General features: G+C 41.6%; 1 protein-coding gene across 9 annotated transcripts in view; it reads left to right on the forward strand.

Moving 5' to 3' along the window:
* Positions 1 to 16436, forward strand: part of LTBP1 (latent transforming growth factor beta binding protein 1) — a 401303-nt gene that overhangs the window by 168424 nt on the left and 216443 nt on the right. The window lies entirely within an intron of this gene.

Genomic DNA, 16436 nt, shown 5'->3' on the forward strand with positions numbered 1-16436 from the left:
CACAAACATGTGGTCTGCAACTACTCAACTCTGCTGTGGCCATGAAAGCAGTGTAGGCAGTATGTACAAGAATGGGTGTGGCCGCATTACAAAAACCTTGGGTGTGCCAAATTTGACTTCAGTGGCACAGTCTGCTGACCCCTGCTCCCAGAAGTCAAAATACTACTGGGAAAACCATATGGACTTCAAGGTCAAGGGAGCTTAATTAAATAGTCCATTTTGATCATCAGAACTGCAGAAATGAATTTGAACATTTCCATAGTGATTTACAGGTTTTTTGTTTTTTGGTGTTTTTGAAGGAAGTGGAACACATACTATTATTAACATTTTCTTGATAGGGAAACTTAGGCAGTGGTGTAAGTGAGCTTGACTTAGTTACATAGCAAGTCTGTTAGCTAGGACTAGAACTTAGATCTCTTTAGGTCATCTGTTTACTTGATTGCGTGGGGTCTGACCACGATGGGTAGGAGGGACAAGGTGAAGAACCTCATGGAGTTGGGTTTTGTGGGAAGGACGGATGGTTTAATAGAGAATAGGCACCTGAGAGACCTGTAGCCCTGGATTGGAGTCCTGGCTTCACCATGGCCACTGGCCATATTCTGGCTTTAGATCCTCTTGGGCTCAGGTCACTGACCACACAGAAGAGGTAATAATAAATATACAGAGGGGCACCTGGGTGGCTCAGTTGGTTAAGCGTCCAACTTCAGCTCAGGTGATGATCTCAGGGTTCACAAGTTCCAGGCCTTTGTTGGGCTCTGTGCTGACCACTCTGAACCTGGAGCCTGCTTCAGACTTTGTGTCTCCCTCTTTGCCCCTCCCTTGCTCACTCTCTCTCTCTCTCTCTCTCTCAAAAATAAATAAGCATTAAGAAATTTTTAAAAAAAGATACAAAGGATGGTTCTTTAGCAGACACAGGGGTGATACTGGTTTCTTCCTGTTTTGTGCTGCTTCTGTGCCAGTCTTTCTGGTCTTTGGTGATGGGGAGTCTGGGCTTTTCAGATGTGAGAGGCAGGTGTATTGTTTTCATGACTATTAAGCATATAGTCTCTGCTCTTGAGTATTCAGTTAGAGACATCTTAAGTATAACTTCCACTTACTGTGAGGCCTGAATGAGGATGATATCCAAGGCAAGTACTCTGAGATTCTAGAATAAACTCATTTTTATGAACATGATATTGATATGATATAGCAGAGTATTTCCATCAAGTGGCATTTTCTTTAAAGCAGATTTCTAATTATAACACCTTTTTTGTCACATTCTGAGCTTTGCCTCTTGGCTCTCCCCACCTTTGCCTTTTTAAAAAATGGAAACATATTCCTAGTTGGGTGGGCCAGCAGGTTAACCATTGTTGTTTTAATGGATTCTTTCCGTTCATAGGGATATCATGAAGACGACCTTCTGGTATTTTTAAAGTTGTTTATAGAGTCATAAGTTCTCTTAATAAGAACATAGGAATTCATGTTGTCACAACTAGAATGTTTGAAATAAAATAATACTATCCCGTGACATAGCTTATTTGTAGAGCCACTGAAAAGCAATCATGACTCCTAAAATAACACATTTGGTTTATATGATGCTGCTTTCTCTGAAGAGTTACAGGGGACTCAGTTTCGATCAGCATCAGCTGAATAATTACAAAAATTATTTGATAATTTAAAAAGTATGTTTCCATGTTATTTCATTTGATGCTTATTTCCTCTGAGGGAGGTAAATTACAGGATTCATATTCTGTGGATATGAGTACCATAGCCCTGGTGGGTTTGATTAAAGGTGACTCGCAGTCAGGTTTGCCTTCCCAGCATCCACATACCTCCTTCTCACCCTGTTGCCAGGTGAGTATGTATAAAACACTGTGCTAGATTTTCCGAGACAAATCCTAAAGCTGTTCCCTGAGAGCTTGTGCTTTGAGACGAGGAGCGTGCATACATAAACCTAAATCAAAGTAGAAAGTGCTTTGCCTGAGCCTGAATGAGGATCTCCGAGAAGGAGATACCACGTCTAGCTGAGGAGGGAAAGAAATGGCGTGTGACTTTTCTGTCACCATGCTATCCCAGCGCTAACCCTTGTAGGGGTTGGCTTGTAGCCGGAGGTGGCTAAATGCATGTTTGCCTGATTGTAGACTGATGGGGGCAGTGGAACTTGAAACGTTGGTTAAGTTCCAAAATACAGATGGAAGGGAAGTAGAGGGAAGGGAGGTCTGGTTGATATGGGAAGGAAGAATTTACCTGTTGGAATTAGGCAGGGAGACAAGAACGTGCATAGGTAGTTTCTGAGAATTGGGAGTAGTTTCACTTAAATGCAGAAAGCATGAAAGATGATGATAATACATGATAAGTCTGGGTAGGTAGGTTGGGGCATGGTTGTAGAGTACCTTGAATTCCAAGTGTAGGAATTTGGACTTTTCCAGAACTTACTAAAGTTCTCTGAAAAGGGGACATAGAGATTTCTCATTTTGAAAAAAAGGAGGAAGTTTTCTCAGTTTTTTTTTAAGGCTGGAAACTAGCATTTTATTAGTCTAAAATAAGCTTTTGATCAGCTCATAATAGATGACAGTCTCTAGCCACTTTTAACTGTTGAGTTTGGTTTGCTGCTCTGTGTTGGGAATTTCCCCCGTATATCTCACGAAACCAACCTTGTACTGAAGTGTTTTTGAGGAATGGAAGCAGTTTGTTTTGTTACACTCATTATGTAGGGTCTCTTCGTAACGAGGGAGACAGTTCGCTCTCATCCAGGCAATTAATAAACCAGTAACTGCTCAAGGAGGGGGAAGCATTTAGATTTTTTTCTGGCAACTTAGTTCAGAGTCTTTCGTCCTCTGCCAGTTGTCATTGTTTGGATCCCTTGATGTTTATCCAGCACAAAAACCAGTGAAATGCCAACATATCACTCTTTGATTAAGTGGTGGATATATTTTCCCCTTGATGCATTGTACAGATTTATGTTTCTAAACATGATCTAGTATAATACTAAAAGAAAGTGGTTGCTTTCGTTTGGGCAATTTAGAATGCCTAAGAATTTATCAAACTACTCCCACATATATTTAATCTTTTCAGAATATTTTCCAATAGTGAATACATGCCATCATGTAAAGCATTTTGTTGTTCATTTTATTTGAGCTTTGAAGTGGTATTAGGAATATTAATTTATTTAACGTCTTTATTGAGCACCTATTGTGTGTTGAGGATTAGTATAGGTATTAAGAATACAGTGGTTAGCAAAACAGGCAAAGTCCTTGCCCCTGCAACACTAAAAAAATACAGCATGGCTAAATAATGTGGGTGAACCTTGATGATACTATGCTACATGAAATGGGCCAGTCACAGACTAACACAGGGTGTGTGATTCTGCATGTATGAATTATCTAGGTAGTCAGCTTCTTAGAGGGAGAGAGAATGGTGGTTTTCAGGATTGGGGGAAAAAAGGTAATAGGAAACTGCTGTTTTATGGGTATGGGGTTTCAGTTTTGCGTGATAAAAAGTTCCGGAGATTGAATACTCAACAATATGAATGCATCTAGCACTACAGACCTGTACAGTTAGAAATGGTTAAGACCATAAATCTTATGTTGCATATATTTGACCACAATTGAGAAATAAAACCAAGCTATAGTGTGAGTATACAGTACTGTCACATGGGTACTACCAAAATATACGATATGTAAGAAAAATTTGACCTAATGCCAGGTAGTGATGAATGCTATGAAGAAATAGCATCTTGGGAGGGGAGGTGGAGGTGGGGGTGTGGGTGGAAGGTATGGATGGCTATTTTAGGCCAGTCGGGAAGGGCTGTCTGGTGAGGGGACGTTTGAGCAGAGACCTGAACGGAGTGAGTAGTGAGCTCTGGGACAGAACATCACAAACTTCGCAGATAGAGTAACCTAACTCTATCACTGTGTTTATCATTTTATTTCAACTGTGGCACATCTCCAGAAGGCTGGTGTTAGGAGCGTTCAGGCAAATTTGTCCTATATGTGTTGTTGGATTAGGTTTTATTGATATGTATATTGATCTGTATATATTACATACACACACACACACAACACACACACACACACACATTGTATCAAGGAATCCTGTTAATAACATCTTTAGATAAAGAGCCTCATTCACAGAGCATGGGAGCAAGCAAGTCTCTGGGTGAAAACATGGTCCTAGAATTATTGCAGAAGGAATCTGGTTATTTATAATAAAAAGTACAGGGTCTTTGATATAGAAAAAATTTACCAAAGAAGCAGCATTGCCTTTTTCTCCAATATCTTATGTAAGACAGGTCACATGATTTTGGTATGGAGCTTTTTTTAATGGAAATAAAACTGATTATGAGGGGGTGTGTGTGTGTGTGTGTGTGTGTGTGTGTGTGTGTGTGTTTGTGTTTAGGGAGAGGGTCCCGTGTGGAGGAGCGCTGCATGGAAAGGTAATTCCAAGGGGTTAGTTGGACCAAGGAGAGGCAATAAGTTGTTGATGTTAAGAGACCAAACCAGGAGAGAATGAGGTCCTGTTGGTTGAAAAGGAAGATCTTGGAAGCTGAGAAGGTATGGGGCACAGAGCGGTTGTATAAGAAAGTATGTATGCGGGCACCTGGGTGGCTCAGTCGGTTAAGCGTCCGACTTCAGCTCAGGTCATGATCTCGCGGTCTGTGAGTTCGAGCCCCACATCAGGCTCTGGGCTGATGGCTCAGAGCCTGGAGCCTGCTTCCAATTCTGTGTCTCCCTCTCTCTCTGCCCCTCCCCTGTTCATGCTCTGTCTCTCTCTGTCCCAAAAATAAATAAACTTTAATAAAAAAAAAATTAAAAAAAAAAAAAAGAAAGTATGTATGTAGAGATGCCTGGGTGGCTCAGTCAGTTAAGCCTCTGATTTTGGCTCAGGTCATGGTCTTACAGTTGAGGGATTTAAGGCCTGCATCATGCTCTGTGCTGTCAGCACAGAGCCCGCTTTGGATCCTCTGACCCCCTCTCTCTCTGCCTCTCCCCCCACTCTCAAAAATAGATAAACATTAAAAAAAAAAAAAGAAATATGTCTGTAGTCAGGACGGTTAAACAAAAAAAAAAAAGAAAGAAAAGAAACAACCATAGGTAAAAGATTTCAGCAGTTTGCTAGCTCTGTGAGAAATGCACGTGTGATCGATTGTTCCTGGTAAGCCATGCCTGGCCTATGTCATGGGGGTGGCTGGGACTCCTTAACGGTGTTGTCCTGGCTAGCCTAGAATAAATGACCTTTCAGAGTTCTTTGGAGTGTGTACCACAGTGTGTCAAAGCACATGTTCTTTCCTAATTGCTCTGCTTGAGCACAGGGGATGATCTTTGGAAAACTAGACTGCTTAGTGTAGCATGTTGGGCCTTCCAGGACGGCCTTAACTCAGCCTTAATCTCTGCTTCAGCCCATCCGAGGCTCCAGGTTACCAAAGGTCCCCAGATGCACCAAGCCTTCTGTGCTGCTGTGCCTCTGTTCACACTGCTGTCTGCCTGGCAGGTGCACTTCTCCAGCCCGTGTTCTTGAGCAAATCACCTACTGCTTTGTCAGGAGTCAGCCGAGGGCTGCTTGTGCCACGGAGCCTCATTTCCCTAATTTTGTTATACCTGTTTATTCCACTACATTCTACACTGCTTGGGGACAGGGACCTGTGTGCTTTTTGTTCGTCTCCCCGGTGCCAGCATGCACCGTAAGGTGCCAGCCTTACTTTAGAAATGCTTAATGCATCTCAGTTGGCAGAGCAAATTGTCTACGCAGGTGCCTGTGTAATGGTGGCACACAGATTTTACCCGACACCGCTTCATCGTGAATCCTCAGGCAGCTGATGTTGCAGGAGTAAAATAACCATTGGAGCAGTCTTTATAGAGTTTGGGGACACAGAATAGGAGAACATACTGCATTGACTACAAGATGCATGAAAAAGACGCTTTTTAACACTGTGGTGTACTTGTTACTCGTGGCAAACCTTTGTTTATTTTTTAAAAACGTATCTGTTTTTTCTTAGCCAGTGAGAGAGAGAGAGAGAGTGAGCGAGCGAGGAGGGGGGAGAGAGAGGGAGAGAGAGAAAATCCCAAGCGGGCTCTGCACTGTCAGCACAGAGCCCGATGCGGGACTCGAACTCACAAACCGTGAGATCATGACCTGAGCCGAAATCACGAGTTAGACGTGCAACTGACTAAGCCACCCGGCCGCCCCAGATTCCTACGTCTTTAGCTATTCTTGCTGCGTGAATTCCCACTCCCCACTCTTGCCTTTGTCTAAATACTCAGAGTCTGTTAAGGAACAGCTTCAAGCTCTGTTTCAAAGGTTTCTTCCTTTGCTGCTTTTCCTCTTTCCTATTCTGCTTCTAGTGACTACCTTGTCACTTGACCCTGGTGGTCTAGCTCTGGTATACTATTGATGGCTCTGCACCCCTGGGCTGGTGATGTAACCTGTCTGATTCCACACTAGTCGAATGAATCCAATAATGAGCTGACTTTTTTACAGTGCTTTTCAGGCTTATGAGAAGGAGCCAGCTGAGGGTACTCATGGGTTCCTTGGATTGATTTCAAAAAGACCTTTCTTTTCCCCAAAATAACACATCCTTCTCTCTTCTTTTAAAAAGAGTTTGTTCATTCATTTTGAGAGAGAGAGAGAGGGAGGGAGGGAGAGAGAGAGAGACAGAGAGAGGGAGGGAGGGAGAGGGAGAGAAGGGGAAGGATAGAGAGAGAGAATCCCAAGAATCCCAATCCAATGTGGGGCTTGATCTCATGAACCATGAGGTCATGACCTGAGCCAAAGTCAAGAGCTGGACACTTAACCATCTGAGCGATCCAGGTGCCCCAACACATCCTTCTCTTAATTCACAACCTCTGTGTCCTGTGATGGGGGCATTGTGGACTTACAGCTCCTGGAGTTTAGATAGGGTATATTCCCTGCCTAACCACAGAACTGTGGTTCCTTCATTTACCAATCCTGATGGCACAATAGCTTCTAGAAAGGCATAGAAGGATGTTTGTATTATTCTTTCACTTTGGTCCTCTGCTCCTACTGCACAGAAGACTCTGTACTTAGTCACATTTAGGCTAACTCTGGGCACTTTAGGTACAAAATAATGTTGGGCATCATCATATCATGGAGACAGTGTGGTAGCACCATGTTTCCTCTGTCTTGGATCCTGCTCCTCCTTGAGAGGTTCACTTGCTAACCCAGGAAGCTCTTGCCTGTTGCCAAGCCTGCTGGCAAGAGAAAAGCATTTAAATACTGTAGCACATTTTGGAACAGAAAGCTATGGTCAGGAGGAAAAGTAATCATCTTGCATAGATGGGGGGCATCTCCTGTGATGTATGATTACAACATTTGATGCAGTTTTGTGCTACTCACTTTGCTGTCATTGTGTAATTTACCTCTGGGCTCCTAGGTTATACTAAATTTAAGGAAGTTGGACATAAATACTGAAATCACGTTTATGAGATACAGTATGTACCTACAGAATTTATTGGCATACAAGTCGGGCTTAATTTTGCATCTTTAGTCTTAGAGTCAAACATTTATATCAGCTTTTAGTAGCAAGGTGTGTGTGTGTGTGTGTGTGTGTGTGTGTGTGTGTGTGTGTGTATTTTTTTTCCCCAAGTGGAGGAGGAATAATGTATTTGTATATTGTTGGAAAAACCTCCTGGAACTAACATCACAGATGATATGAAAATGTTTTTGAGGGCAGCCACACAGTCATCTTCATGTAACACAGTCCAGGAAAATAAAATAACTACCAAATGGGGAAGGATAAAGTTAGTTAGGAAGTTTGAGATTTATTCTCCAAAGATATATCACAAATAAAATGAGAAGAGCCAGATGCCCTTCCTTTGCCAATTTGATGTAATGCTGTCATTGATACACTTATTAAAACTTGATTTTCTATTTAGTTGAAGAGTATGGGTTTAAGGAGTGGTTTCCTGCTCGACACCATTATCTTGCATTTAGACTCACGCAATAATTACCAAAAACCTGGCATGGCTTCAGTGTTGGCTTTTGTAAGATTTGGTGGGAAAAAGAAAAACTTTCGGCAGAAATGAGAGATTTCTTCACTCTGAGACCAAACTTCAGATGCCCATCAGATTCAATAAAAATTTGTTCTGGATTCTGAAGAGTTTCTGAGCTTTCCTAGTGCAAAAACTCAACCTGATTTTCATCAAATTTTCCTTAGAAGAGGTAAAAGGGAAACTTGACATTAAGATTTTTTTTTTTTTTTTGCAGCAGGGAAAACAGACCACTGCCCTTTTTCTGACAAATTAGGAAGTGCCCTGGAACGTTCTTAACTAGTCTTATTTAGCAAGATTAGAATATGTCACTTTTTGCCACTGCATTGTCCCTTTCTGAAGAAAGGGTGATTTATGAGCCCTCTGGATCTTCTTGTGGTATTAATAACATTTTGAGCCAGCTGTTTTATTGGATGTACACAGAGGGTAATTAGAAACATCTGAGAGTCCCGTAATGTGCCCAGAAAACCATGACGTTGTATGGAAAAGAAAAAAAAATAACATTCTTGCCAAAGTTGTGTATTTGGTAAATAGATGAATTAGTATCAAACAGAATTTACTCTGTATTATACCCGTTTTGAAAAAGAAGCTAACTCTCCAGGCTGAAAATATCTTCTTTTTGAAACACATTCACTGCAGAAATCATAACCTTATTTGGTAAAAGACTTCTGACCGTTCATACAGTAGTTATCATTTCCCTTCTGTCAAACTTCATCATATTATGGACCATTTTCTGCCAGAAGTATTTCTCCTTTTTACCTGGCAGTTACTTGAAAACTTCAAAATTCTGAGGGATCTCATTTAAGGAAATTAACTCTTAGAAACATACTGCACCAGGGACTAATAGTGTCCAATTTGCCTAATAGTCTATCCTAGAAATCAGGGTGGGATTCAAGAGCTTGGGCTCTATTTTAGCTAGTTACTTGAAATTTGATCTTCTCCAGTGGTGGCTGAGTTTGAATATTTGGGAATGCCGCAACAGTGGCTAAGTCGGGTTCTGATTTAAATCAGGTCCTGTTGTCTCTTCCCTCAAGACAAAATCTAGACAAGAAAACCTAACAATTTGCTGGTGGCTGGTGAATGGTTCCTTTCATCTTCATTCACAAATAACAAGCCCTCATGACAAGTCAGTGCTGAGTCAAACTGACACATCCCAGGCAGCTGTGGACAGGGTTCAAGTTGGAGGCCTCCAGTATCTTTTCAACCTGTCTTGCTTTGCATGTCTGCATTGGGTTGCCATTTTTGTCCTGTTGGATCATTTTGAATGGGATTCCTCATCAGTTATGAGACAAAATTGTAGCTAATTGTAGATTTTGTTAGAGGTTGGCAGTGACTTAATGAAGCCTCTAGAAGGAGAAGTGGATTCACCTGTATAAAAATGTTTATGGGGGTTAGGGGAATAGGGATAGTAGTTAGGAGCTCTGGCTGAAACCCAACTTCAAATGTCTGCCTTTTTCCAAACCCTGAATCAGTGGCTCTCAGTCCCGGTTCTACAACAGATTGTCCCATGGATTACTTAAAAGACCATACCCCAGCTTCTTGGATCACAATGCCTGGGTGTGTTTTGGGTATGTGTATTTTCAAAACAAACGATGCTGACGATTGTTGGATACAGCTCTGATAGAGAACCTGACGTCTAAGCCAGGGCCCATCACCCTTCCATGCTCAGGAATCACCGTGAATCTTGACATCATGTAGGTTCTCATTCAGTAGTTCTGGGGTGGGCCTGAGATTCTGCATTCCTAGCCAGCTCCTGGGGATGGGATCCTGCTGGGCCATGGATCACCCATAGAGTAGCAAAGATCTAAGGTGTTACTAGTTCATAAGAAAAAAGGTTTCAAAAAGATATGTTATCATTAATGATACTTGTTGAGTTCTTGAATGAGTCTGACACTGCATTAGTAAATGATTTATAAATGCCATATAATCGAAATAGGTTAACCCTTTGCAACTTTCCTACCTCAGTTCCTTTCTTCGTAGAGCTGAGGTTTCCTCACCTCCCGACAGCCTCTTGGCCAGGGCCGCAAAGACATCAAATGCTGGTGTGGCAGGCCGCCTTCTCTCCTTACCCTATCGTTTCCTCCTGCTCTCCCATGCCTCCTGCCTTCAGAATTTTCCAGGGGACAGTCAGAAAGTGTCTTTGTTCACCATGTCCCCTGAATTTCAAGGGATATGTGTCAAGCTCTCAAAGAATGTTCTCTCCCCTCCCTCCCTCCCTTCCTTCCTTCCTTCCTTCCTTCCTTCCTTCCTTCCTTCCTTCCTTCCTTCAAAAGAGAGACTGAGTGCAAGCAGGGGAGGGCAAAGAGAGGGAGACAAAGCATCCGAAGCAGGCTCCAGGCTCTGAGCTGTCCTCACAGAGCCTGACGCAGGGCCTGAACTCACAAACCATGAGATCATGACCTGAACCGAAGTTGGGCATTCTATGGACTGAGCCACCCAGGCGCCCCGAATCTTCACCTTCTCTACCCTACGGCAGCAAGCCGGTTTCTGCGGGGCAGCCAGCACCCCAGGCAGTAAGGTGACTGTTACTGACCTTTGTCAGCTTTGGAATGCAGTTCAAATCACTCCACAAAAGTTCCATTCCATAGTCTGCACAACTATATGCAAGGACTGTACTTTTTGCCTACTAGTAATAGGACATAAATTTGTTTTTCTAGATGAAGTGAACTGGGAGATATATTTGCACAGATCCATCCTGATTCTAGTTAAGTTCTACTTGTGATTAATATTGAGCATTCCGAAAGGATTTGAGAATGCAGTCTTCAAGAGAAGGTATACTTGAGTGATATTAAGCTGTTCAAACCCTTCACGCAACCATCATCCTGAGTTTCTGGTAACATAATCTCTGTCCTGAACTTCATTACACCTAAGCTTCTCTAGGCCCCCTAGTGCCTAGTTTTGGACTAATGAAGATGATATTCAAGAGCACCTACCATGCAATAGACAAGTTGAATTAATGAGAAATAAAATAGAGTCACCATGAATGCATTCGCTGGGAGGGCAAAGCTAAAACTCTCCCTTCTTCCACCGCAGTCCCATTCCCCTCACTCTGGACTCTTGTTTTTCTTCACATGCGTGCAGCAGGCATATCCCAGGTGGTCCATGCTCCATTTCCTCTGGTACTGTGCAGTCTCTGGTTCACATCCATTATGCAGATGGGAAAGGGAAAGTTGAGTTTGTGTAATGGTTCTCAACATGGGGAAGTTTTGTCCTCCACAGCCCCCCCTCCAAGAGACATTTGGCAATTTCAGGCATTTATTAATTGACCATGCTGGCCAGTTGTCCTGGCATGTAGTGGACAGATGCCAAGGAGGCCCCTAAACATCCTGTGGTGCACAGGACCGCCCACCCCTACAACAAAGAATTACTTGGTCCAAAATATCAGCAGTGCCCAAGTTGAGCAATGCTGCTCTGGGCATTGCTATTTTCCCCTATTGGACGGTATCACAGACCATCTCTGGTATTTTGTCCAGGTCCCTGGAGAACTCGCCCTCTTAAATCTCAAGATTGTTCTCTAGGTAAAACCTTCAGTGTTTTGTCACAGCGGGGCTGGAGCTGACCGCTAGTTCTTTCAGCCCTTCTTGTACATGTATTAACTAATAAATGGGACCCAGGCTCCCGGAGGCCAAATTTGCATTTGATAATTTATACCTGATGATCGTGTTGGATTCCAGAGGATTGAGATGATTTGAGGTGTCTCAGGATGACTCACGTGGGCTTGATTGGCCTTTATGGGGATTCTTTGCAAACTGAAGAAATAACAAATGGGAAAATGCTTAGCACGGGAGGCATTTTTTTTTGCACATCTCAGAAGTGACTATAATAGAAACCACTTTTCAACACTAAGCATTGCTACTGTGGATATTCATTTGTGAAGTGTCTGTGCTATGGCTGTTGGAAAGGGAGAGAAAGCGGAGTGTGTTTATTTGAACAATAGCATCATCACATGTTCAAATAAACATAGCACCTTGGGAGGGTTACAGGTTTGTTATTTCTAACCCAAATGTCTTTACACATGCCTTTTGAAGGGTCATTTTGCCAAGTTTAAAAGAAGAAACTATCCAAGCATTAAGAGTCTGACATATTATTTAACTTGTTGAAAAAAGAAAAGCCTCTTTGTGGCCAAAACACTCCAGGTCAGCTGGACAACGAGGTATATCATGTTTTGAAGGCATTCACTTTTGGCCTGAGAAGCAGCCCCAGAGAGCAAGTAAGACCTTACTCTCACCTGCATGTAACCTCTTACACAGCTTTCCCTTATGTTTTGGTCATCTTGCCCAGGAAGCTTGGAATTTTCACTTGTTTTGCACTTTTTTTTTTCCTTTACTGAATGAAATGTCTGTTCTTAATTCCACCAGTATAGCAGTATTTTATTGCTTCTTTTCATGAGACCCTCAGCCCATAATTCACATGGCTGATTTTTTTTTTTTGAATTGTGTCTTTTTTTCTTGTTTTTTTAGTTGTGGTAAAATACACATAACATAAAATTGGGCATGTTAACCATTTTTAACTATATACTTCAGTGGCATTGAGTATATTCACAGTGATGTGCAGCCATGACCACTAACCATTTCCAGAACTTGTCATTATTTCAAATAAACTGTATGCCCATTAAACAATAATTTCCCATTCCTCTGTCCCCTCACCCTGCCCCTGGCAAACTTCGTTCCACTTTCTGTCTCTATGATCTAGCACATTTGCGGTATTTCATCTAAGTGGAATCGTACAGTATTTGTCATTTTGTGTCTGGCTTGTTTCACTTAGCCTGATGTTTTCAAGGTTCATCCCTGCTGCAGCATGTATCAGAATTTCCTTCCTTTTTAAGACTGAATAATATTCCATTGTATGTATAGACCATATTTTGTTTATTCATTCATCTGTTGATGGACGCTTAGGTTTCCATCTGCTGTGCATCATGCTGCTGTGAATATTGGTGCACAAGTGTTTGTTGGGGGCCCTGCTTTCATTTCTTTGGGGGAAACCTACACAGGAGTGGAATTACTGGATCATAGGGTAATTCCGTTTAATTGAGGAGAAATTGCCAAACTATTTTCCACAGTGGCTGCACCATTTTACATTCCCACGAGGGGCATGCTAGGTTCTAATTTTACAACGTCCTCGCCAATACTTACTGTTCTCCCCTGCCTCTTTTTGTGATAGCTGTCCTGATAGATAAGTAGTGGTACCTCACTGTGGTTTCGATTTGCGTTTTCCTAATTACTAACCGAGTCGAGTCCCTTTTCACGGCCTTATTGCTCATTTGTATATCTTCTTTGGGAAATGCCCTATTCAAGTCCCTTTGCCCAATTTTGAATTGGTTCATTGAAAATGGTTTTTTAAAAACTGAGATTTCCACTAGGCTGTGTCCTGAATTACAGTGTAATCAACAATCAGTACTGACTACTAATCTTTTGAGAGATGGACGTTCTCGTCCTGGTCCTGCCACTTGAACAAGACTCATTCTTAAGTTTTAATTGTTTCATGTGTGGGAGGAGAAGGAAGAGTTTAGGGAGTAGGTGTTCAAAATCCCTTGGAGCCCTGAAATGCTATTATCTGGTCTATAAAGCCTGCGTTAGGAAAAAAAAAATGCTGGAATATAAATGGGATTAGGCTTTCTTTAGTATGTTTTATTCAGGAAATATTTACTGTAATTTCTTAGCATATATAGCATGTTGCCTTTTGGAGTTTTCTGGCTCTGCTTTCCACTTTAAATCAAAGGAATGATTTTCTGTAAGTGCAGTGATCTATTGTGTGGTGATATGTCATTGTCCTTGACAGGTTTAAACAGAAAATGAGAGACCTGAAATATTTGACAAGCTTATAAATGACTTTTTTTTTTCTTGCTTAGTTTTTTTAAAATCAGAGTGCTCAGACTTTGGCCAGAAACAGAATGGCTCCATGGTGGCCTGAAGGACACACAGCTCATGTAGAGTGGGACAAGAGGGTGTGGATTCAGGTGGGGTCAGTCAGGTGGTAAAGGGCTCATTTTCTTTTTTCTCCTCCCCTTCCCCTTTTCCCCCTTTCCTTTCCCCATTCCCATTCCCCTTCCCTTCCTTTTTTTTTCTTTTTTTTTCAGAAAACTGATATAAAGGCCTTCATGCCTTAGAATGTGCTAGTGTCCTTCTACAAACTGTAACAGTTGTATGGTTTAGGATTAAAAATCTGAGCTGCAAGGATTTAAATTACTTTACGGGGTGTGGGGGGTGGGGATAAAATCAAAAGCTCATTTTAAACATAAGGATCACAGTTTTTATAGTAATTGAAGAGGTAGTTTTTTCCATCTGATGCTTGTTTGGCTTCATTTATCTCTTGCCAATTCCCCTGGTTATCTTAATTTACTTGGATTAACAGCTCCTTGAATTTTTTTTTGTGTGTGGATTTAAAGAAAAGGCCAGATGCGTGAGCATTCTTCAGCAGTAAAATGCAGAGTTTAATAATGCTTCTGCTGGGATTCCCCTGCCCTGCGCTGTGTCCCTGGAGGCATCAGTGGGCTTCCTTCTGCAGGAGATTGGAGGGCTGAAGGGGAGAGAGGTTGGGGTATTTTTTCCCAACTGCTGCCTGCAGGGTCCCTGGGGGTCTTTGTGTTTTTCCACCTGAGGCCACGCCTCTGTCATGAGGAGCTCTCTTCTGCAGTGGCAGGGTACTGTTCACACTGTGGTTTTCCCAGAACTCTGTTGAGTTCCTATATACCTACGTCAAGAGTCTCTTTATTAGACTGTCTTCAGTTTTGCCACATTTTAATGTGCCTTTTTTCTTGACTGCTTCTTGACTGATACTAAAATTCCAATTAAAGACCTGAGGGCAGATTTTTAAAACAGTTGATATGCCTGGCATCTTCTTTAAAAAAAAAGTTTAGTGCGTTGTTTTGATTACATAACATATGGTACAAAATTTAAAAGACACAACAGGGCCTACTCTAGAGTGAAAGCCAGTGTAATTTATTTGCTTAACAATTAATATCAGCACAAACAAATCTACCTTGTTTTTTTTAAAGACTGCGTAATATTTTACCTTGGCATCTACTGTAGCATATTTAAACTGACCGTATGATTCAGTATTTGCCTGTTACTCAGTTTTTGACCGTCTTATTAAGTATTTGTAGTGAGTAATGAATTCTTAGTATACATGTGTGAATATCCAAGAATATCCAAGAATTTATCAATTTTTAGAAACAACATTGCTGCATCAAAGGCCATGTTCTAGCTTAATTTTAATGGGTATTTACCAAATTATCTTCTATAAAAGTTGAACTCTTACATTCCCAGTACAGAGGATATAAATTTGGATTTAGAACCCTGGTTTGCATCTCCCAATAATGCAGATTGTCTGACCACATTCTTTCCAATACAGATTATTAAGCAATTTGAACTCTGAGTCTTTAAAAAAATTTTTTTAATGTTTATTTATTTTTGAGAGAGAGAGAGAGAGCATGAGCAAGGGGAGGAGCAGAGAGAGAGAGAGAGAGAGACAGAGAGACAGAGAGTGACAGAGAATCTGAAGCAGGCTTCAGGCTCCAGGCTGTCACGACAGAGCGCAGCACGGGGCTTGAACCCATGAACCATGAGATCATGACCTGAGCTGAAGTTGGATACTTAACTGACTGAGCCACCCAGACACCCCTAACTCTGAGTCTTTTCATGTGTCTGTAGTAGGTTTCTCAGCCTCAGTCTTATTCACATTTAGGCTGGACGGTTCTTTGTTTCAAGGGGTTGTTTTATGCATTGTAGGATGTTTAACAGCATCTCAAGTGTCTAACCATTAGATTCAAGTAGCTCCCCCCCCCTCCCCAAATGTGGCAACGAAAAATGTCTCCAGTCATTACCAAATGTCCCTAGGGTCAAAAATTGCTCCTGGTTGAGAACCCACTGGTCCAAAATTTTTTCTCCTTTGCTGTTTTTCTTCCCCACTGAATTGTTGGTGTTTTAACTTATATTTATGGTATTTTTTTTTCTTCTTAGGCCATGAAGAAACTTAGGATTTTTTATGTAATCAGAGTTATCAGTGTGCTTCTTCTTCCTTACGTATAATTGATAGAGAAATTTGTTTTTGATAAAGATTTTGTTAAATCAAAGTACTGAATTATTCTTCTTTAATTGCTGTGACCCCTCTTCAGTACTAGACAGCAAACTCTGAGGGATATACCAGGGTTAAGCCTGAATTTTGTTGATGAGGGGCATATAAATATTTTGGAGTGGATCAGAAATTTTAAATTACCACTTATTGAGTACCTTCTGTATGTCCATTGCTGTGTTAGACATTTTATATGTGTTCTGTCTTTACCTTACAACGGCCCTGAAACATCAGGTCATTATTCTCACTTTCTCGATGAGGAAACTAAGGTACTGAGAAGTTAAGTAATTTGCCCAAGGCCACAGAGCAAGTGAGTAAGCACAGCTAGGCTTCCCTCTGACACCCAGGGCCTTGCCCTGCCCTGTGCATGGTGGTGTCTCA

The sequence above is a fragment of the Panthera onca genome, chromosome A3, assembly GCF_046562875.1.
Source record: "Panthera onca isolate mPanOnc1 chromosome A3, mPanOnc1 haplotype 2, whole genome shotgun sequence".
Lineage (NCBI taxonomy): Eukaryota > Metazoa > Chordata > Mammalia > Carnivora > Felidae > Panthera > Panthera onca.